The following is a 22,932-nucleotide window of genomic DNA, read 5'->3' as shown; positions in this document are numbered from 1 at the left end:
GTCAGGCATTGATAGGATTTTTAGGCCTCAAACACATGAGTGACCAATTTGAAGGATTTTTGAACTTACAGCATCAGTTTTACAGTGGAAAATGTTACTTTTCCCACTCTCTTAGTCAAACCTTGGAAAACGTGATGTATTTGGAGTTTTTCCAGCATTTTTAAACTAAAAAGTTTCTCATCAGACTTGTTAAGGTGTTAAACCATCAAAACATCTCAGAAATGTAAACTGGAGTCCCTAAAGCAACTGAAATTACAACATAATTCAAGAACAACACAATCGCATGTGAACGTGGAGCCACATTAGCACGTTAGCATTAAGTGACAAGAGTTGATCAGACAAGTAAAAATAAAGTGTGTAAAGCTCGCTGTGTAAACACTTATCGTGATTATTGATGCCGCTGTGTGTGATCGCTCTCTGCACTCTGGATTCCCTCTAAATTGTCCAACAGGGTCTCTGGCGACGGACAACTGCTCACACTGTGGAGCTCCGGAGACACTGAAGCCTGCAGGGCTTGACGGGCCAGCGTCACCTTTAAACATCAATTACTTCTAACTGTCCCTTCACCAGCTTCCTGCGAGCCTCCGCCTTCATATATACATTGATAATTAGATTAATTGTTTTAATTCATAATTACATAATCATAATAAATAACTACATATATATATATATATATATATATATATATATATATATATATATATATATATATATATATATATAATTCCTCTCTCGCCCTCCACGGGCGGTCACCTGTTTTTCTATTCCAAGCTCGGGTCCTCTACCAGAGGCCTGGGCGCTTGAGGGTCCTGCGCAGTATCTTTGCTGTTCCAAGTACTGCACTTTTCTGGACTGAGATGTCCGAGGTTGTTCCAGGGATCTGCTGGAGCCACTCCTCCAGTTTGGGGGTTACTGCCCCGAGGGCACTACTGTCACCTTCACCTTCCAAGCCCTCTCCAGCTCCTCTCTGAGCCCTTGGTGTTTCTCAAGTTTCTCATGTTCCTTCTTTCTGATGTTACCATCACTTGGTATTGCTACATCCACCACCACGGCTTTCCTCTGCCCTTTATCAACCACCACGATGTCTGGTTGGTTCTACATTACCATCCTGTCTGTCTGTATCTGGAAGTCCCACAGAATCTTCGCTCGGTCATTCTCCACCACCTTTGGGGGGTCTCCCACTGTGACCTTGGGGTTTCCAGACCATACTCCGCACAGATGTTTGGGTACACTATGGCAGCCACTTGGTTATGGCGTTCCATGTATGCTTTCCCAGCCAGCATCTTGCACCCTGCAGTTATGTGCTGGATTGTCTCAGGTGCCTCTTTGCACAGTCTACACCTTGGGTCTTGTCTGGTGTGGTAGATGTGGGCTTCTATCGCTCTGGTGCTCAGAGCCTGCTCCTGTGCAGCCAGGATGAGGGCCTCTGTGCTGTCCTGTAGGCCAGCCCTCTCTAGCCAATGGTAGGACTTCTTGAGATCAGCCACTTCGGTTAAGTTCCGGTGGTACATCCCATGTAGGGGCTTGTCCTCCCATGATGGTCCCTCTTCCAGCACCTCTTCATCTCGCCATTGTCTGAGACTTTCGTTGAGTATGTCATCCGTTGGAGCCCTGTCCTTGATGTATGTACGGAGCTTGGATGTTTCATCCTGGATAGTGGCTCTCACGCTCACTAGTCCTCGGCCTCCTTCCTTACGGCTAGCATACAGTCTCAAGGGTCTGGATTTGGGATGGAACCCACCATGCATGGTAAGGAGCTTTCGTGTATTAACATCCGCGGTCTGTATCTCTTCCTTTGGCCACCTTATTATACCCGCAGGGTTCCTGATCACTGGCAGGGCGTAGCTGTTTATTGCCCTGGACTTGTTCTTGCCATTGAGCTGGCTTCTTAGGACTTGCCTCACTCGCTGGAGGTATTTGGCCGTTGCCGCTTTCCTTGTTGCCTGTTCAAGGTTGTCCTCAATGTCTGCTATTGTTCCTTCTGGGAGTGAGACCCCTTCAGTGTGGACTACCTTGCCTCACTTTGTTACCATCCTACTACATTTCTCAAGCCCGAATGACATCCCAATGTCATTGCTGTAGATCCTGGTGGTGTGGATCAGGGAGTCTATGTCCCGTTCTCTCTTGGCGTACAGCTTGATGTCATCTATGTAGAGGAGGTGACTGATCGTGGCCCCGTTCCTGAGGCGGTATCCGTAGCCTGTCTCATATAAATATATATATATAGATAGATAGATAGATAGATAGATAGATAGATAGATAGATAGATAGATAGATAGATAGATAGATAGATAGATAGATAGATAGATAGATAGATAGATAGATAGATAGATAGATAGATAGATAGATAGATAGATAGATAGATAGATAGATAAAGATTTTTTTTAAATTCGGTCATATTTTGTTGGACCCCTCTGTCATGTTGAGCGGCTCAGCGGACCGGTGTTTCGGATTAACGGGTTTCTGTATTAGCTGGTGACCGACATGGGATATTCCAAACCCGACCGAAATCCGTAGCAGTCCGGACCAGCGCCATTTAACCTCTTTTACAATAAACTTTCGAAATGAGTCTTATTTTAACATATGTAGTTACGAGCAGTAACGGCTGAAAGAAGTCGGTCACTAGTTAGCAGGGATGCCAGTTAATCCGAAACACCGGCGACAGGAAATGTCCAGCTCCACGTTGTTCCTGTCAATCAGCACATAACTATTAATCCTGTGGGTGGAAAATGAAAAAAATGGTGGGATTGGTTTGCTTTATGGAAGTTGGCTGATTTTTTTTTATTTTTTTTAATTATTTTTAAATACTTTACAGTCATTCCAATTTGCTGTTATAGAGAAAATAGAAAAGCCCAACATATCCACATGAGCAAGCAGGTGTGTTTGCGACTGTGGAAAGGAAAAACTCCCTCAACAAGGAGAAACTTTGTAGAAACCAGAGTCAGAGGTGGCGGCATTCTGTGGACCGGTTGGGGTGAGAGGATAGAGGAGAGGAGAGGAAAGACAGAGAAAGGCTTGGTGAAACAAAATAAATACAAAAAATACAAAATACAAAATACATATAATACCCTTGTTAGTGCTACATACATTTTTTTTTTTTGATAATACATTAACCACCGTGATCTAAATATTTTCCAACTGCCATGAGGTTAAACCAGCCTGAGCAACAACAGAGCAAAAGACCTAAATAATGACAACAATTATAACAAAAGCAAAAACAAAAAGGACATAGAACAAAAATAAATAAATAAATAAATAAAACAAACAAACAAACACAACAACAACAAAAGCAAACAACAACTTGGTTTTGATAATTAACAGAACAATCTCGTCAATGAGGAGTGGAAGTTGGCGGATTTAAAATGAATATGTCACATGAATAGACAGCCTGTGGCCATGAGAGCGACTGATGGCCTACCTGGGGGTTACTTGATACTCTGCCATTGTTCCCTGGAAATTGTCTCTCAGTAATTTGACTCTTAACATTATTTTATCAATACTTACAAGTACTGTAACAATTGTAGTGTTTATTAAATAGGTCTGCAATTACAACTGTGAAGTGTAAAGGTTTATTTTTGAAGGGAATGTTAACTATTTGGCCTGTTGATGTTTATTTTATACTATTGTGGCAGTGAATCATTTATCTTAGTTTTATTACTTTAACTTGTACAATGTGTAGATTAATGCCCTGAAAAACAACAATTGTATAATTATGTATATGCTTTAAAGGGACACTGGACATTGCAATGTTTTAGATTAAAGCAGGTTAATTTTATTTTCTGTATTACTGCAACATCACTGCAGTTATAAAACAGGAATATGTGCTTATGGATATTTTTGCTTGAAAACCTAAAAAGCTTTGTCTTTACAGGATCAATTCTAAACTGTTTCTGCCTCCAGGCATTGAGCCAGAGGGATGTTTCCAGCTTCATGGACTATCCCAGTCTTCAGGACCTTCTCCTGACCAGGAAGCAGTAGGACCGTCTTCATCTGCAGATTGTTGTGGTCATTTGCCGGTTTTTGGTCAACCAGTATGAGGTAAGATAAACAAATTTTAAAAAACTAGCCAACCTTACCTTCTGATGACATAACGACTCTATAAACATCTGGAGGAATTGTAAGCCAGTCTGTGGATCGTCCTGAGACTGTGGCCTCAGCAGAGAAGAGCTTCTCAAAGCTGAAGCTCATCAAGACCGACCAGAGGTCAGAGTTCATCCGGGGACGGGCAATAATCAGCATCCTGTGCCTCATGTGTATTAAGTTATACACTCTTGTATGTGAGTTTTGTATATGTATTGAAATACTGGTGTTTTGCAGTTTTACAAGTTTAAATAAAAAGGTCTTCGGACATGAAACCTCTGTCGTTTCTGGGGCCATTTCGTTTGTGTCCAAGTTGAGTGAGGAGGAAACACTTAACTAATGGCTGAAGGGTAAAAAGAAAATCTACACATCAAGATGCTTAACGTCACAAGATGTCACGATCACAGGAGTCACCACCCATCTCCCAGCTCGAGGGCCAGTCACAGTGCCTGTCACACAGCTCACGGAGCTGACGCCAGTCAACCCACCAATCAAGTTGCAGTAAAAGCATGAGCGGATGCAGAAGCTGCCCCCACCAGAGCTCAGTACGCCAAACGCCAAAAACACATGGAGGTCGAGAAGGATCGCATTGAGGCAACGCTCAACGTTCTGAAGATGGAGGGTGAGGCAGAAGCAGCGACTCACGACCTGGAGGCTGCAGCTGATGAGGCAATTCAGTGTTGTTGACCTTGTAGACACTGGCATTCCTGTAAAGACACCTCCTTCATTCCACAAGACTTAGGTATTGTTATGGATGTTGCTAAAGACAAACAACAATTGAAGAAAGGTTTGGTTTCAGTATTATAAAGTCCCCTGCTGTCTCAATTTTGACTTCCAAGACTTTCATTTGTTCTAAGAAAGTCTGAAATAGGGGTATTTACTTTTTAATTTTTTTAATAGTACAAGAATGTAATAATCCTTTATATAAAAGGCCTGTCTATGAATCAGGAAAACAAAACCCATGGATTCAAGCGATTGAATGCATAGATGTGATAAAATAGTAAATATTGCAGTTGCACACTGGATTTTTATATCTGGATGAAGCTCTATTCCTCTATTATTCCTCAGGATTAAGTTGTGACCTTCTAAACCTTCCCAACTCTTCCTGCACATGTTTGATAGGAAGAAGTGGAGCCAGTTTTTCTTTGTTTACTCATTATCCAGTGTGTCTGAGCTGGTTTATTGAATAAAAACATCAATACAGGATGAGGGGGGGGCCTCCACGCAGCTCTCAGCAGTTGATCATGTCCCACAGCTCCTTCACCAGGTCGTCCTCTCCGATGTCCTTGTCCACGTCGTCCTCCTCGTAGTCGACCATGAACTCTTTCATGAAATCATCGAGGTCCATGTCGTCCTCCTCGGAGGCGGAGCGAGACGCCGCCATGCTGGGTCCCCTGGACTCTGGCTGACTGGGAGACTTCAGGACCGGACTGGAAAACACACACAGCATTTATTAGTGAGGACGCAGTATGGAAGGAGGAGGACATGTCCTACAAACACAACTTCATTTCCTTTGTTAATTCTGAATAAATGTGAGCTATGATTGTGTTTTATTTCTGAACTGATGGAATTATGTCAAAATCCTGCTTGTTGACATCAACGTTATGCAGATGTCAGTGGAATCATGTGCCACTGATTCTCGTCCTCCAAGTTGTCAAATAAACCTTCAATAGCCAAAAACTGAAGAGCTTCTGGGGGGTGTACCCCCCCGCCCACCGCTGCGCTGTCAGAAAGTCCTGGTGAGTTGATGAAGAGCTGGAGTGTGTATGGAAGGGGGACTGGACTGGTACCTCTGGGGGACAGCACAGGGCTCTTTGGCAGCTGGCTGGCTCTCCTGACTCCAACTCTCCGTGGAGCCAGCCTCCAGCAGGCGGCCAGGTCCAGCCTCGCCACAGGAGGACGCCACCACCTGACAACACAAGAGTGTTTGGTAAGGAAGCTGCTGCACCAATAAAAGCACCAGAAAGATTTGAGAAGGATTGAGTGAAATGATTCATGGTGTTCTCGACACTGAGGCTGTGATTTCAGTTAAAACGTCCGGAGTGAGGTCCAAACATTTAGGTTGAACTTTTCACTTTTCATGATCAACTCTTCATGTGTCTGAGCTGTTGTGTGGGATCGTACCTCTGCAGCCTGCTGGACCTGCAGTCTTGCCACCTTCCCTCTGCGGCTCTCCTCCAGGGTCCGGGAGGAGATCTTCCCTGTGTCGGAGGTCTCCTGAGGAGGTGCTGCCGAGTCCGATGGCTCCTGGCTCTCCACCGTGTTCCTGGCCCTCTGTAGGCTGGGTCTCTGGCTCGGCCCATCATCCTCCCTCTTCCTCTTGGCCCAGACGGTTCGGATCTGGGGCTGAGCCTTCATGGCCCTTTCCTTCCTGATCTCCTCCAGGGTTTTAATGTGGATCTGCTCCAGAGCCTTGTGTGGAGCCACACTTGTATCAGCTGGAAGACAATAGTGAAGGTGTCTGTGAGGGATGAGAGTACACACACACACACACACACACACACACACACACACACACACACACACTGGACTCCTCTTCTCCCTTTACATCTAAAGCAGAGACAAATCACCAGCATCTCATTTCTTCTCCGCTATCACGGCAGAGAGCAGGGGAATCAGATCTGGGATCAGATCTGGAATGTAACATGACAGTCTGGGACAGTGGTGGGACTTTTCCCTCCAAGTGATGCCTCTTGGTCTCTCGGCATCCTCATAGGAAAGTGACGGGACTGCGTTCAGAGACAGAACGAGTTTTAACTGACTTCAACAAGGTCAGGGCATCAAATCTGCAGTCTGTCAAAACTCAGGCTCCAGGTTGACAACATGAACTAGATTTTGTAATCATCCTGCAGGAGAAGGGGGACGAAGGAGCTCACAATGTTCCTCCTCCTGTTCGTCTGCAGGGTTGATCACCACCGGGGGGGGGGGACTTCCTCTTACCACTAGGTGGCGCTATGACCATGAACATGCATTATCATATGGATATCCCGAAGACACTCATAATATAGCTCCAAGTGTATTAGTCAACGTCATTAAAGAGTCATTTTAGAATTCTTTGAAACAAACCTCAACAAGAGAAGTGCAAAATTAACTAAATTAAAATATGATAGCATCTTAACATTTATAAACATTAACCAACCTGGACACATTTGAAAAATTCTGAACACATTTCTGCATTAAAAAATAACTATACTGGAGAAAGTTGCACCTGGCCTGCAGCTTTTCAGCCAAATGTCTTCTTTCTAACAGTAAACTAGAAGAGAAGTGACAGAGTTAATAATCAGAGACTCACCACTTGTCTTCATCTCAACATCTCGTTAAAACGCGCGAGAACAAATGAGAACTGGCTTTCAGCCAATCACTGAGCCAGGGACGATTTAACTATCTGATATGAAATGATGCTGATTGGTTTGATTTCATGTCAGTCACTCTGGTGTTTATCAGTGATTGGTCAGATGGCTACTAAGCCCCGCCTCCTCAGAGGTTTCCTCAGGGCCCTTTGTTAGTTTGTTGGCATAAACAAATTTTGACAGTATTACAGTTTATTCACATATTTCATATATATTAAAAAAAAAAAAGAAGAAACATTCCCCTTGCTTCCACCAGGGGGGGCTGCGCTCCGGAGGCCGGGGGAGATTGGTCCTGACGTCACTCACTCTTCAGGCTGCCTGTTGAAGCGATGAAGAAATTCCAGTGAGCAGACAGAACAATGTGAGACTTCACCTGGAAATGTAAATACATTGATTTCTAGATGAGCAGTCAGCTCTCTCTAAGAGGAGCCCCCATCTTCTCTTCATCTATGAATGAACTCTGGTGTTACAGGAAGTTTGTTGAGGTGTTGAAGAGTTCACCCCCGAGAACGATGTGATGATGTGATTATTTTTTTTATAACCTCAAGGTCAGCTGTCAGGCTTTGGAAACTGTGGGCCGGAAACTGAGAGCCAAACCTGGAACAGGAAACAAAGAGGTCTCTCCTACAATGCCACAGTATTTTCTAACAGCTCACAACCACTAATAAACCTGTCTGAGGATCCTGAGATCAACCATCATGAGCCTGGAGGTCCAGTCAGCTGTTCTGGACACAATGGTCACTTCACTCAGAGCTGAAAGACGACCTGAGACGATTCTGAGAACTGAGCAGGATGTAGACAAAGTGAACGTCAAGGAGGAAAATGAAAGATACTGAGCACACTGGGACTGAAAAGAGACCAGGGACATGTCTTCTGTCCACTGACCTGAGGAAGGTCAAACACACGGATCACACACGTTAAAGCACATGGTTCCTCCCCTCCAGACCAAATAACCACCACACTAACTGGACGGTTGCTATTTCAATGTCTCCTTTCTTTCATTTTATGATCTAAGATGCATGGGCAACAAAGGGTTAAGTTATGTCATATCTGGTAAGTCTTCATACATACAGTTGTGCTCCTGTTGTTACACCAATGGTTCTGGAAACATAATTCTATGTATATTCATTGATCTCCATTACATTTACAATGAATTCAATTCAAAGAACTAAAAAGTTAAACTATTAATAGTTTTCACATCCAAATAATTCTGTTTCATCGTAGTCACCCCCCCCCCCCCCCTCCCCCCCCTCCTCCCGGAAAGAAATCCTGTTGCAGATCGAGTGCAGTGATCAGTCACCATGAAGGCGAGGTGTCCCCCTGGTGGTTCAAAAAGGTTATTACACACATGACTGTGTTTATGAGAGGTACAGATCTTGACCAAATATTAGTTTCAATGTTTCAACAATTAGATATTTATGGTATTTATTACTTTTGACATTTTCACAGGGACTAAGAATCTGACTTTAAGATAGAAATACGAGCAAAATTGAACAGATTTGAGTTTCAGACGATACATAATAAAAATACAAGTTTCTACAAATATTAGTACAAGCTAGTACTCTACTGCTGGATTGATGGAATGATGAGGCAGACAGGTTGTTGTGGCCGAGAGGTTAAGGCGATGGACTTGAAATCCATTGGGGTTTCCCCTCGCAGGTTCGAATCCTGCCAACAACGTACCAACGTTTTAAGAGACAAAATAGTTGTTGTGAATATGATGAATAATTCAAAATGTCCATTCACTTCATGTGGCAGATTTATTCAAATAGATTTAAAGAATAACCCACAGGAGGACTCACTTCATGTTCTAAATTAGCATTTCTACATTAACTGTATAGACTCTGTCTCTGGAGGTGTAGTGCTTTGCACTGCCATGTGTCCCATTGATAATCTCCAATAAAGACAGTGCAGAGCGCAGGTGCTCCGCCTTCATTATGACGTCTACAAAGAAACGCTTCACATGTATAACCTAGAACTAAAAAGGGCCAGACAATCTTTCTTCTCTGAGATCATCACCAAACAGAAATAATGCTCGTACTCTGTTTAGTGTGGTGGACAGACTGATGTCTGACCTCACCATCAGTTCCTCCTGAACTGTTGTCAAATGCATCTTGTCATGACTTTCATCCTATTTTACCCATAAAATGACCCAGATCAGGCTTTCTGGCTGGAACAGCTGAGCCTCCACACAGAGAGGTTCTGTCTAATCTAACAGATTATCTATCACCTGTTAGACTGAGCAGCACCAACCCACATTGTTCAACACCCCCAACCCACAACATGCAGCCTCCACACTCTGCTCACTGAGGTTTTTAATATGTTGTTAACTGTTGAGCTCCAGATGGTCCGCAGCTCTCTTCAGATGGGTGTTTCTCCAAAAAACTCTAAAGACAGCCGTTATCAAACCTCTTTTAAAAAGAGTAATCTGGATACTTCAGTAATTAGTAACTACAGACATATCAAACCTGTCTTTCTGAAGTAAGATTATTGAAAAGGTGGTTTTGACACAAATAATGCTTTTATGGCTTCAAAACAATGAGCTACATGTTTTCCAGTCTGGGTTTAGGTCAAAGCTCAGCAGTGAAACAGCTTTGATTAAAGTGTTGAACGACGTCTCCATGAGCAGTGACCCTTCCAGAGTCTCACTTTTACTGTGACTGGGTCTTAGTGCTGCTTTGGACACAGTTGACCACAAAATCCTGCTGGACCCACTGGAACACTGGGTGGGAATTTCTTTCACTGCACTAAGATGGTTTAAATCCTACTTACAAGATGGCGACTATTCTGGGTCAATAGTTAATTTCTTCTATTGGACCATGTGAAATCCCACCCTGCCCTGCAACACTGCAAAACACAGCTTTTGTCTGAAAAATATCAAATTACAGTTTTTTTTTTATTTGCATTTCTACTACTCATATATTATCTAGTCGTAACAGCATTTAATGATTAATATATTCATAAATGGAAATTATCACACAAAAAATGACACTAGAATAAACACAAATCTGACTTAAATGTTATTTTATTTGACCTTTGTATGTTATATGTCAGTGAGAAAGTCCTTCTCTGGTCTGGATGAGGGAGGGAGGGTCCTGCTCTGGTCTGGGTGAGGGAGGGAGGGTCCTGCTCTGGTCTGGGTGAGGGAGGGAGGGTCCTGCTCTGATCTGGATGAGGGAGGGAGGGTCCTGCTCTGGTCTGGGTGAGGGAGGGAGGGTCCTGCTCTGGTCTGGATGAGGGAGGGAGGGTCCTGCTCTGGTCTGGGTGAGGGAGGGAGGGTCCTGCTCTGGTCTGGATGAGGGAGGGAGGGTCCTGCTCTGGTCTGGATGAGGGAGGGAGGGTCCTGCTCTGGTCTGGGTGAGGGAGGGAGGGTCCTGCTCTGGAAGACTTGAGACATTTTTGTTCACATTAAAACATTAAAACATTCACATTTTGCACAATTGACTGACTGATTGACTGATGGACGTGTGCTGTAGCTCGTCTTACAATGTTTATTCCTGTAACTCTTTGTCTGTAAAATATCTAATTGCAGCTTTTTATTAGCATTTCTACGACCCATAAATGTGACTTAAATTGTCCCTGTAAATTCTAATAATAATAATAATAATAATTGTACCTTTTCACGTCGGTCCTTCTCTCGTCTCCGATGGTTGAACACTTTGTCCAGGTCGATGCTCCTTCTGCTTCTTGCTTTGACTTCATGTGCATCAGCTGGTCCAAATGACAATTTGTGGATTCTGTTTTAGATATGATTCATTAAACTAAATCCTCTTTCACAATCTGCTGTGGAGGCTTCGGCGTCGCTGCATGTTTAGCAGAGCAGACCTTAGTTACTCTAAAAGAAACAAATCTCCCCCAGTTTCATCACTTGTTCTTCTGTTAGCACAAACTCCGACAGCCACTCCATCTTAAAAGAAGCACATTTCTTTTTTACTTTGGCTTGGTGAGTGGCTGTGCCATTGCCTGTTTGTTTCGCCATGATAAGGAGGTTTTAACATTTGCGTCTCTGAACTCCGCCACTGTCGTCACCTAGCTAACCTGCTCGGTTTGAAATGTTCAAGCTGAAGCAGCTCCAGTCCACCAAAACCCCAGACACGGATTGTAAACCTGAAGAGTTTATCCTTAGAGGAAAGGAACTCATTGTTACAGAATATGACGAGGAAACTGTTTGTGTTCTGAGGTTTCTTCATAACACACAATTATATGAGGTCCTGCAAAGATTATTATTCCTCCGACTGCTTTTTTAATTTTTTATTTCTCTTCTTCCGCCGCTAGCTATTCTGTTGGGAACACGGACACACAACACATCAGAAGGTCTGATTGGGCGAACCGTTTCCAAAAAACTTTTTCCCATTCAAGAGAATCAAGTGAAAAACACACAAACAATCCTCCCTTTTCAGATGACGTCACCATACTTTCAACTGGAGACTTGATTTTACTTTTAAACCGTTGACAGGCCTGTCTTTGATTCAGATGTGAATATCTTCTACCTCCTATCTTCTATCATTTTTAGCTGTGAGCCTTTAAGTTTGATGAAGTTCTCAGCCATTTCTGGAGTTTCACATGTGGGTGAAGGAACCTTCTGGAGTGGAGAGATTTTTCGTTAGAGTGGGAGAAGGTGTCGAGTTAAACTAAAAAAAAGCCCATTAGAAATCCATAAATTAGCCGCGTCATTTTATAAGCTGCAGGATTCAAAGTGTGTGAAAAAAGTAGCTTATAGTCCAGAAATTATGGTATTTATGTCCAAACTTGTGGAAAAAATGATTCACGAGAAAGAAACATGAGGATAATTGTCTTTTTTATTGTCCTTCCTGTCTGGACCTCTTCTTTGGACTTTCATAACGGATCTTCAGTCTTTTTCTTTTTTGTGTGGAGGCTGGCTTCAGGGGTGACGTCGACTGCTCAGGTGAGAAACACATCCTCTTTCTTTGAGGCTCAAAAGTCTCTGTCCCAGAGGTCCTCTTCCTCTTTCCAGATGTGATACAGGTGTGCGTGGTGACGGAGGACCGGGTACCAGCCTCACTGCTGTGGCTGCTGGATGTGGCACTGAAAGATGAAGGAATCCTTCTATTAGCCACATCCATCTTCCATGTAAATGTAAAATTAATATTCACTTGACTTTATTCAAATATTGAAAACACTAACTGCTTTATCGTGGCGGTGTTTACTTACTGGGCACTGGGGTTCCGCACAGCACAGCGGCACCTGGTGACGAAAGGATGCTGCAGCACCTCATGAGGCATCAACCTCTCTGCAGCGTCCCCTTCAGCAGGTCCACCAACATGGTGACCTGATCACTGCTGACCTGGCTGCTGGGGCGGTTGGGTCTGAGCTGGGATGAGAAGCAACAACAATGAAGGTCAGCTTGTATCTTGAGTGATGGATAACTTCCCCTTCGAGGTTTTACAGTGAAACAAAAAATCCACTTACATGCAGAAGGTCATCCAGGGATTTAAAGACGGTCTCCCTTTTGTCCTTAAAAGGACACACTTGCCCCCTGAAGTACTCCACGAGGTTCTGAACACACAGCAAACAGACCAAACAAAGAGATTTATGCAAAGTCAGAACTAAACAGAGGAAATATCATGTAGACGATTAATCACAGGGCTGGAAATGTGACGTACCCTCAGCCTCCAGCAGTGAGACCCGCTGTCCTTAATAAAATATTGGCGAGTCGCCTGTCCCATGTCCAGCAGTGTGTCTGGGGGCTGGCCCTGAGTCTGTACGATGTCTCTCAGCTGGAGAAACAGCAGAACATTACGTGACAAACCCACATTGCTTTCTATTTCTTCTCATATACTATCTACAATAATAAGGTAAAAATCCAAAGTGCTTAAAAAAAGAAAAAGTTGGTCAAAATTACCATTTCGTACTGACAGCAGCCGGGGTACAGGAATGCTCCCAGGTAGAGAAATGCTGCAATGCAGCCCAGGGACCACACATCCACAGCTGTGGTGTACGGGAGGGCCAACATGACCTCTGGAGCTCTGGTGGAAATCAAACAACCGGTGATAGATTAGCTCTTTACACTCTCTCCCAACACTGTCTCCACATTCCTGACAGCACATCCAACTTACTCTACGTCAGAATCACAACAACGTCAACGACTCCATGAAAACCTCACAGAGATCTGAAGGTTCATGTTGGTGTGAATGTGATGAGTTCACCACTAGTGGAGCAGGAACTCACCTGAATGGAAGCGTCTGGGTACAGCAGCCTTGTCTGGCAGTTGACATTTTCTGTGCCAGGCCAAAGTCAATCACCTTGACTTTGTACGGCTGCAGTTTCTGGTCCACCAACATGATGTTCGCCAGCTTTAAGTCGGCGTGGATGATGTCCAGACTCTTGAGGTGAACGAGTGCTGTTGAGGCCTGAAAACAGGTTGTGTCATAATTATTACCTTTGTGTGTGTGAGACACTGCTCAGTGTTTCACACAGTGGTGTGGCGACATGACCTGCCGAGTTAGCATCGATACCAGCTTAGAACATTCTTGTACCATGCTAGCGATGCTCACCCGGTTCCTTGGTGAAGGTATGAGCTCTACCGAGCGCCCATTCTAGTTAATAATGTGAACTACATTCCATCAATATCACCTCTGACCCAGTTTATGTGGAGAAGAATGAAAGTGAACGTACCTGTTGGACGACGGAGCTGATGGCCTCCAGTTGGAGCGGCCGGAACCACCTCTCTTTCATGAAGTCCAGCAGACTTTTGTCCAAGCACTCAAACTCCAGAAAGGAAAGACTTGGTATTTCAAAGGCTCTATACCACCGAACCAGGTTGCACTTGTCGGGGTCGAGCCGTCGCACCTCTTCCAGTATGGAAATCTGAGAATACATGATGAACACATTCACTCCTTCATGTGGGTTCATATTTCCAGATGTGATTTTGAATTGAATCAGTAAATCAAGGAGCAGAAATAAAATTCTTGTAGTTCCTACTTCTTGTTCAATTTCTCTGATGCTGTTAGCCGTTCTCTTGGGCATCTTGACGGCCACGTGTCTGTAGTCACTTGCCCTCCAGCACTTCACAACCACACCAAAGGTTCCTTGTCCCAGAATAGACAGCCTGTGGCCATGAGAGCGACTGATGGCCTACCTGGGGGTTAGTTGATACTCTGCCATTGTTCCCGGGAAATTGTCTCTCAGTAATTTGACTCTTAACATTATTTTATCAATACTTACAAGTACGGTAACAATTGTAGTGTTTATTATATAGGACTGCAATTACAACTGTGAAGTGTAAAGGTTTATTTTTGAAGGGAATGTTAACTATTTGGCCTGTTGATGTTTATTTTATACTATTGTGGCAGTGAATCATTTATCTTAGTTTTATTACTTTAACTTGTACAATGTGTAGATTAATGCCCTGAAAAACAACAATTGTATAATTATGTATATGCTTTAAAGGGACACTGGACATTGCAATGTTTTAGATTAAAGCAGGTTAATTTTATTTTCTGTATTACTGCAACATCACTGCAGTTATAAAATAGGAATATGTGCTTATGGATATTTTTGCTTGAAAACCTAAAAAGCTTTGTCTTTACAGGATCAATTCTAAACTGTTTCTGCCTCCAGGCATTGAGCCAGAGGGATGTTTCCAGCTTCATGGACTATCCCAGTCTTCAGGACCTTCTCCTGACCAGGAAGCAGTAGGACCGTCTTCATCTGCAGATTGTTGTGGTCATTTGCCGGTTTTTGGTCAACCAGTATGAGGTAAGATAAACAAATTTTAAATAAAACTAGCCAACCTTACCTTCTGATGACATAACGACTCTATAAACATCTGGAGGAATTGTAAGCCAGTCTGTGGATCGTCCTGAGACTGTGGCCTCAGCAGAGAAGAGCTTCTCAAAGCTGAAGCTCATCAAGACCGACCAGAGGTCAGAGTTCATCCGGGGACGGGCAATAATCAGCATCCTGTGCCTCATGTGTATTAAGTTATACACTCTTGTATGTGAGTTTTGTACATGTATTGAAATACTGGTGTTTTGCAGTTTTACAAGTTTAAATAAAAAGGTCTTCGGACATGAAACCTCTGTCGTTTCTGGGGCCATTTCGTTTGTGTCCAAGTTGAGTGAGGAGGAAACACTTAACTAATGGCTGAAGGGTAAAAAGAAAATCTACACAAGATGCTTAACGTCACAAGATGTCACGATCACAGGAGTCACCACCCATCTCCCAGCTCGAGGGCCAGTCACAGTGCCTGTCACACAGCTCACGGAGCTGACGCCAGTCAACCACCAATCAAGTTGCAGTAAAAGCATGAGCGGATGCAGAAGCTGCCCCCACCAGAGCTCAGTACGCCAAACGCCAAAAACACATGGAGGTCGAGAAGGATCGCATTGAGGCAACGCTCAACGTTCTGAAGATGGAGGGTGAGGCAGAAGCAGCGACTCACGACCTGGAGGCTGCAGCTGATGAGGCAATTCAGTGTTGTTGACCTTGTAGACACTGGCATTCCTGTAAAGACGCCTCCTTCATTCCACAAGACTTAGGTATTGTTATGGATGTTGCTAAAGACAAACAACAATTGAAGAAAGGTTTGGTTTCAGTATTATAAAGTCCTCTGCTGTCTCAATTTTGACTTCCAAGACTTTCATTTGTTCTAAGAAAGTCTGAAATAGGGGTATTTACTTTTTAATTTTTTTAATAGTACAAGAATGTAATAATCCTTTATATAAAAGGCCTGTCTATGAATCAGGAAAACAAAACCCATGGATTCAAGCGATTGAATGCATAGATGTGATAAAATAGTAAATATTGCAGTTGCACACTGGATTTTTACATCTGGATGAAGCTCTATTCCTCTATTATTCCTCAGGATTAAGTTGTGACCTTCTAAACCTTCCCAACTCTTCCTGCACATGTTTGATAGGAAGAAGTGGAGCCAGTTTTTCTTTGTTTACTCATTATCCAGTGTGTCTGAGCTGGTTTATTGAATAAAAACATCAATACAGGATGAGGGGGGGCATCCACGCAGCTCTCAGCAGTTGATCATGTCCCACAGCTCCTTCACCAGGTCGTCCTCTCCGATGTCCTTGTCCACGTCGTCCTCCTCGTAGTCGACCATGAACTCTTTCATGAAATCATCGAGGTCCATGGCGTCCTCCTCGGAGGCGGAGCGAGACGCCGCCATGCTGGGTCCCCTGGACTCTGGCTGGCTGGGAGACTTCAGGACCGGACTGGAAAACACACAGCATTTATTAGTGAGGACGCAGTATGGAAGGAGGAGGACATGTCCTACAAACACAACTTAATTTCCTTTGTTAATTCTGAATAAATGTGAGCTATGATTGTGTTTTATTTCTGAACTGATAGAATTATGTCAAAATCCTGCTGGTTGACATCAACTTTATGCAGATGTCAGTGGAATCATGTGCCACTGATTCTCGTCCTCCAAGTTGTCAAATAAACCTTCAATAGCCAAAAACTGAAGAGCTTCTGGGGGGTGTACCCCCCCCCGCCCACCGCTGCGCTGTCAGAAAGTCCTGGTGAGTTGATGAAGAGCTGGAGTGAGTATGGAAGGGGGACTGGACTGGTACCTCTGGGGGACAGCACAGGGCTCTTTGGCAGCTGGCTGGCTCTCCTGACTCCAACTCTCCGTGGAGCCAGCCTCCAGCAGGCGGCCAGGTCCAGCCTCGCCACAGGAGGACGCCACCACCTGACAACACAAGTGTTTGGTAAGGAAGCTGCTGCACCAATAAAAGCCCCAGAAAGATTTGAGAAGGATTGAGTGAAATGATTCATGGTGTTCTCGACACTGAGGCTGTGATTTCAGTTAAAACGTCCGGAGTGAGGTCCAAACATTTAGGTTGAACTTTTCACTTTTCATGATCAACTCTTCATGTGTCTGAGCTGTTGTGTGTGATCGTACCTCTGCAGCCTGCTGGACCTGCAGTCTTGCCACCTTCCCTCTGCGGCTCTCCTCCAGGGTCCGGGAGGAGATCTTCCCTATGTCGGAGGTCTCCTGAGGAGGTGCTGCCGAGTCCGATGGCTCCTGGCTCTCCACCGTGTTCCTGGCCCTCTGTAGGCTGGGTCTCTGGCTCGGCCCATCATCCTCCCTCTTCCTCTTGGCCCAGACGGTTCGGATCTGGGGCTGAGCCTTCATGGCCCTTTCCTTCCTGATCTCCTCCAGGGTTTTAATGTGGATCTGCTCCAGAGCCTTGTGTGGAGCCACACTTGTATCAGCTGGAAGACAATAGTGATGGTGTCTGTGAGGGATGAGAGTACACACACACACACACACACACACACACACACACACACACACACACACACACACACACACACACACACACACACACACACACACACACACACTGGACTCCTCTTCTCCCTTTACATCTAAAGCAGAGACAAATCACCAGCATCTCATTTCTTCTCCGCTATCACGGCAGAGAGCAGGGGAATCAGATCTGGGATCAGATCTGGAATGTAACATGACAGTCTGGGACAGTGGTGGGACTTTTCCCTCCAAGTGATGCCTCTTGGTCTCTCGGCATCCTCATAGGAAAGTGACGGGACTGCGTTCAGAGACAGAACGAGTTTTAACTGACTTCAACAAGGTCAGGGCATCAAATCTGCAGTCTGTCAAAACTCAGGCTCCAGGTTGACAACATGAACTAGATTTTGTAATCATCCTGCAGGAGAAGGGGGACGAAGGAGCTCACAATGTTCCTCCTCCTGTTCGTCTGCAGGGTTGATCACCACGGGGGGGGGGACTTCCTCTTACCACTAGGTGGCGCTATGACCATGAACATGCATTATCATATGGATATCCCGAAGACACTCATAATATAGCTCCAAGTGTATTAGTCAACGTCATTAAAGAGTCATTTTAGAATTCTTTGAAACAAACCTCAAAAAGAGAAGTGCAAAATTAACAGTTTTTTTCCAGTCATTAAAAAATATGATAGCATCTTAACATATAACATTATAAATATTAACCAACCTGGACACATTTGAAAAATTCTGAACACATTTCTGCATTAAAAAATAACTATACTGGAGAAAGTTGAACCTGGCCTGCAGCTTTTCAGCCAAATGTCTTCTGTCTAACAGTAAATTAGAAGAGAAGTGACAGAGTTAATAATCAGAGACTCACCACTTGTCTTCATCTCAACATCTCGTTAAAACGCGCGAGAACAAATGAGAACTGGCTTTCAGCCAATCACTGAGCCAGGGACGATTTAACTCTCTGATATGAAATGATGCTGATTGGTTTGACTTCATGTCAGTCACTCTGGTGTTTATCAGTGATTGGTCAGATGGCTACTAAGCCCCGCCTCCTCAGAGGTTTCCTCAGGGCCCTTTGTTAGTTTGTTGGCATAAACACATTTTGACAGTATTACAGTTTATTCACATATTTCATATATATATAAAAAAAAAAAGAAGAAACATTCCCCTTGCTTCCACCAGGGGGGGCTGCGCTCCGGAGGCCGGGGGAGATTGGTCCTGACGTCACTCACTCTTCAGGCTGCCTGTTGAAGCGATGAAGAAATTCCAGTGAGCAGACAGAACAATGTGAGACTTCACCTGGAAATGTAAATACATTGATTTCTAGATGAGCAGTCAGCTCTCTCTAAGAGGAGCCCCCATCTTCTCTTCATCTATGAATGAACTCTGGTGTTACAGGAAGTTTGTTGAGGTGTTGAAGAGATCACCCCCGAGAACGATGTGATGATGTGATTATTTTTTTTATAACCTCAAGGTCAGCTGTCAGGCTTTGGAAACTGTGGGCCGGAAACTGAGAGCCAAACCTGGAACAGGAAACAAAGAGGTCTCTCCTACAATGCCACAGTATTTTCTAACAGCTCACAACCACTAATAAACCTGTCTGAGGATCCTGAGATCAACCATCATGAGTTTGGAGGTCCAGTCAGCTGACCTGTCTTCTGTCCACTGACCTGAGGAAGGTCAAACACACGGATCACACACGTTAAAGCACATGGTTCCTCCCCTCCAGACCAAATAACCACCACACTAACTGGACGGTTGCTATTTCAATGTCTCCTTTCTTTCATTTTATAATCTAAGATGCATGGGCAACAAAGGGTTAAGTTATGTCATATCTGGTAAGTCTTCACACATACAGTTGTGCTCCTGTTGTTACACCAATGGTTCTGGAAACATAATTCTATGTATATTCATTGATCTCCATTACATTTACAATGAATTCAATTCAAAGAACTAAAAAGTTAAACTATTAATAGTTTTCACATCCAAATAATTCTGATTCATCGTAGCCACCCCCCCCTCCTCCCGGAAAGAAATACTGTTGGTGCAAATCCTGTTGCAGATCGAGTGCAGTGGTCAGTCACCATAAAGGCGAGGTGTCCCCCTGGTGGTTCAAAAAGGTTATTACACACATGACTGTGTTTATGAGAGGTACAGATCTTGACCAAATATTAGTTTCAATGTTTCAACAATTAGATATTCATGGTATTTATTACTTTTGACATTTTCACAGGGACTAAGAATCTGACTTTAAGATAGAAATACGAGCAAAATTGAACAGATTTGAGTTTCAGACGATACATAATAAAAATACAAGTTTCTACAAATATTAGTACAAGCTAGTACTCTACTGCTGGATTGATGGAATGATGAGGCAGACAGGTTGTTGTGGCTGAGAGGTTAAGGCGATGGACTTGAAATCCATTGGGGTTTCCCCTCGCAGGTTCGAATCCTGCCAACAACGTGCCAACGTTTTAAGAGACAAAATAGTTGTTGTGAATATGATGAATAATTCAAAATGTCCATTCACTTCATGTGGCAGCTTTATTCAAATAGATTTAAAGAATAACCCACAGGAGGACTCACTTCATGTTCTAAATTAGCATTTCTACATTAACTGTACAGACTTGGTGTTGTGGTTTCCACTACCATGTCCCTTTGACAATCTCCCTGGTTGGATTCCAGGTTCTGGACCTTTCTGTGTCACATTTGAATGTTCTTTCTGAGTTGGCAGCCAAAACACACTCTGTGTGTGTTTGAATCTATAAATGTGACGAACACTTTAATGTACTTCCTAAAACAGTGGAAATAACTGATAAAGTGAAATCCCTTTAACTTTTAGACTTGGCGAGGTCATTATGTGGACTGGACCAGCAGATCATACACTATGTTGTATTTTATCTTCATGAAACCAGGAGGAAAGCCACTTTAAATCTCTCTTACAAGGGTGACCTGGCCAAGAGGTATGCAGCACATCATCCTATTTACAAACCAACACATTTGATCATGTACAACAGTTAAAATGATCAAATGCAGATCGCTGTAGTGATCTGTGAATGTGTATTTAGATTACATTAAATGTTGACTTCTGGCCTTGCACAGTTGTGATTGTGTTGTACTTGGGGCTGTTTGAGGAGTTGTGTGAACGAGCCACAGGAATTAACAGCAACAAAAGTGACACACAGAACAATCTCGCTTATTCTGGATGACAGTACTTTCTTTCATTGGCACTTTGGCTCGGACACGTCGTCCTGCATTACTAGATTATTAGAGGAAGAACTGAATGCTGCGGTATGCACGTATGAAACCTTTTGGCTCACTGCTCCAGTTCAGTGTGTTGGGATCTCACAAGACCACAGAAAGTTTGTTCATTTCTTGGGAAAGACAGTCTTCATTTGTTATGATACAACTATCATGACATGAATTCTGTCTCAGGAATGTGACTGAGCATCACACCCAGTGGGGAGACCTTTTGCCACTGCAGACCCATGCAAGTCCTCCCCCGCTTTCTGCTCAAGAGACACTTCCCCCATGTCCTCAGCCACTGATTGGGTGAGGCTTTCGGGATTTCACACCTTTGAACCCCCCAACTTTCATCAAAACAGTTGGAGAGATTCTCTCAAAAGGCTTTTTGCTCCAGTTCTTCAATGGAGAATGGGGTTCAATGGGGATGCTGGAGGAGCTCACCCAGTGTTAGCATACAGCTAACACCAGAGGCCTGCAACCAGAGGCCTTCACTCCTCAACTCCTCTGCTGACCCGACCACGAGGGTCAGACCTTCCCCTGAGCCAGAGACCAGCGCCCAGAGTCTGATTTCCCATCAACCAAGGAAAACCAACCAGTTCCTCCAGGACGGACCAGGGAAACAACGCCTCACAGAACTTCTTTGTGTTTTCCTCAACCAGCTGGAAAACCATCACAGACCTGAGCGACCAGATCCTCAGTCTGGACAAAAGGAACAACCAGGAGCTGCAAAGAAGGACTCCTGAAACATCAACTTCATCTTCTTCTCCTCAGCCTGCAGAACCAGCAACCACAGTTAGCAGGAGGTGCTAACTACAGGAGAAGACACCAGCTTCCCTCCAGCAGGACAACAACTGAACTCCTTCAAGGAAGTGGGAACAACAACTGGGCTTTACCTGAGATTAGTTAAACCTGATGCTATGATAGAACTGTTTAACTTTTATGAAATATGTGTTGATTCTGTTACAGTGATTGAGTTCTATAGATAATGATATTAGGAGCAGTTATCAACTTGTAAACCAATGTTAGCTCTGCCACAGACACAGGGTCTGCATGCTAATCTTTGCTTTACTAACTTGTTAACTCACAATCCTACACATATCACATCAAAGACAACATCACATAGTAACTGAACACCATCTGACGACTCCTGACGTTTTACAAAGCAAGTCTCATTCACATAAAGTCATTCTAGAAATGGTCCTTTAGCAGAGACACACAGAAAGCAGATGCTAAAGACGAGCTTTCATGTTCCATTGTTCTCCAGCACATGGTGGAGACCCAGGAAAGACTTCCTGCTCTCTGATAACCTTTCTCTGTCCATCCCCTTCTCTTGTATGCGAATTCTGTTTCTTCATTTGGTTTTGTATCCCCGTAGGCCTCGACTACATCCAAACCCACCTGAAGGAGCAGAGGAGTGGAGCACCGTCAGTTGACCCTCTGTCGTCGGTGGAGGACGAGAACTTCTTTTCAACCATCAAGCAGACGGATCAATGGGACGACAACACCAATCAACTGGAGTCCTACCTGTCCAGTCCAGCTGCTACCATGGACATCCAGACATCATTCCTGTCCGTGGGCCACCTGTCTCTGTAGCTCAACACACCACTGCCTGCCACAGGCTTTTTAGCACAGCAGGAAGGATTTTTAGACCTAAGAGGGCTCAGCTCTCATCTGAGAACTTGGAAAACCTGCTTCTCATGAAACTCAACAGAGGCTTTTGTTGATTTGTTTTGTTTTGGTTGTTTGCCTGATGTGCTATTAAAAAACTGCTATTAAAAAGGTCGATGAAGAGTTGGGCCTATGATCACGATTTGTGACACCATAGTTTAGTGTGATGTGTTAACCTTAAGTGTACAATACAATTGCCCAAATAGGCAGGTCGTGTTTGTTCAAATAATAACTAATAGCTAAAGTAGATTCCATATAAATAATCCTTCAATATTTTTGCAGCCTGTGAATCATGCAATAGAAATACCTTTCACTTTTAAAAGTACTTTGAGTACATTTTAGAGCC

This window comes from Blennius ocellaris, assembly GCF_963422515.1.
Source record: "Blennius ocellaris genome assembly, chromosome: 7".
Classification (NCBI taxonomy): Eukaryota; Metazoa; Chordata; class Actinopteri; order Blenniiformes; family Blenniidae; genus Blennius; species Blennius ocellaris.
Note: the sequence above shows the minus strand (reverse complement) of the source record.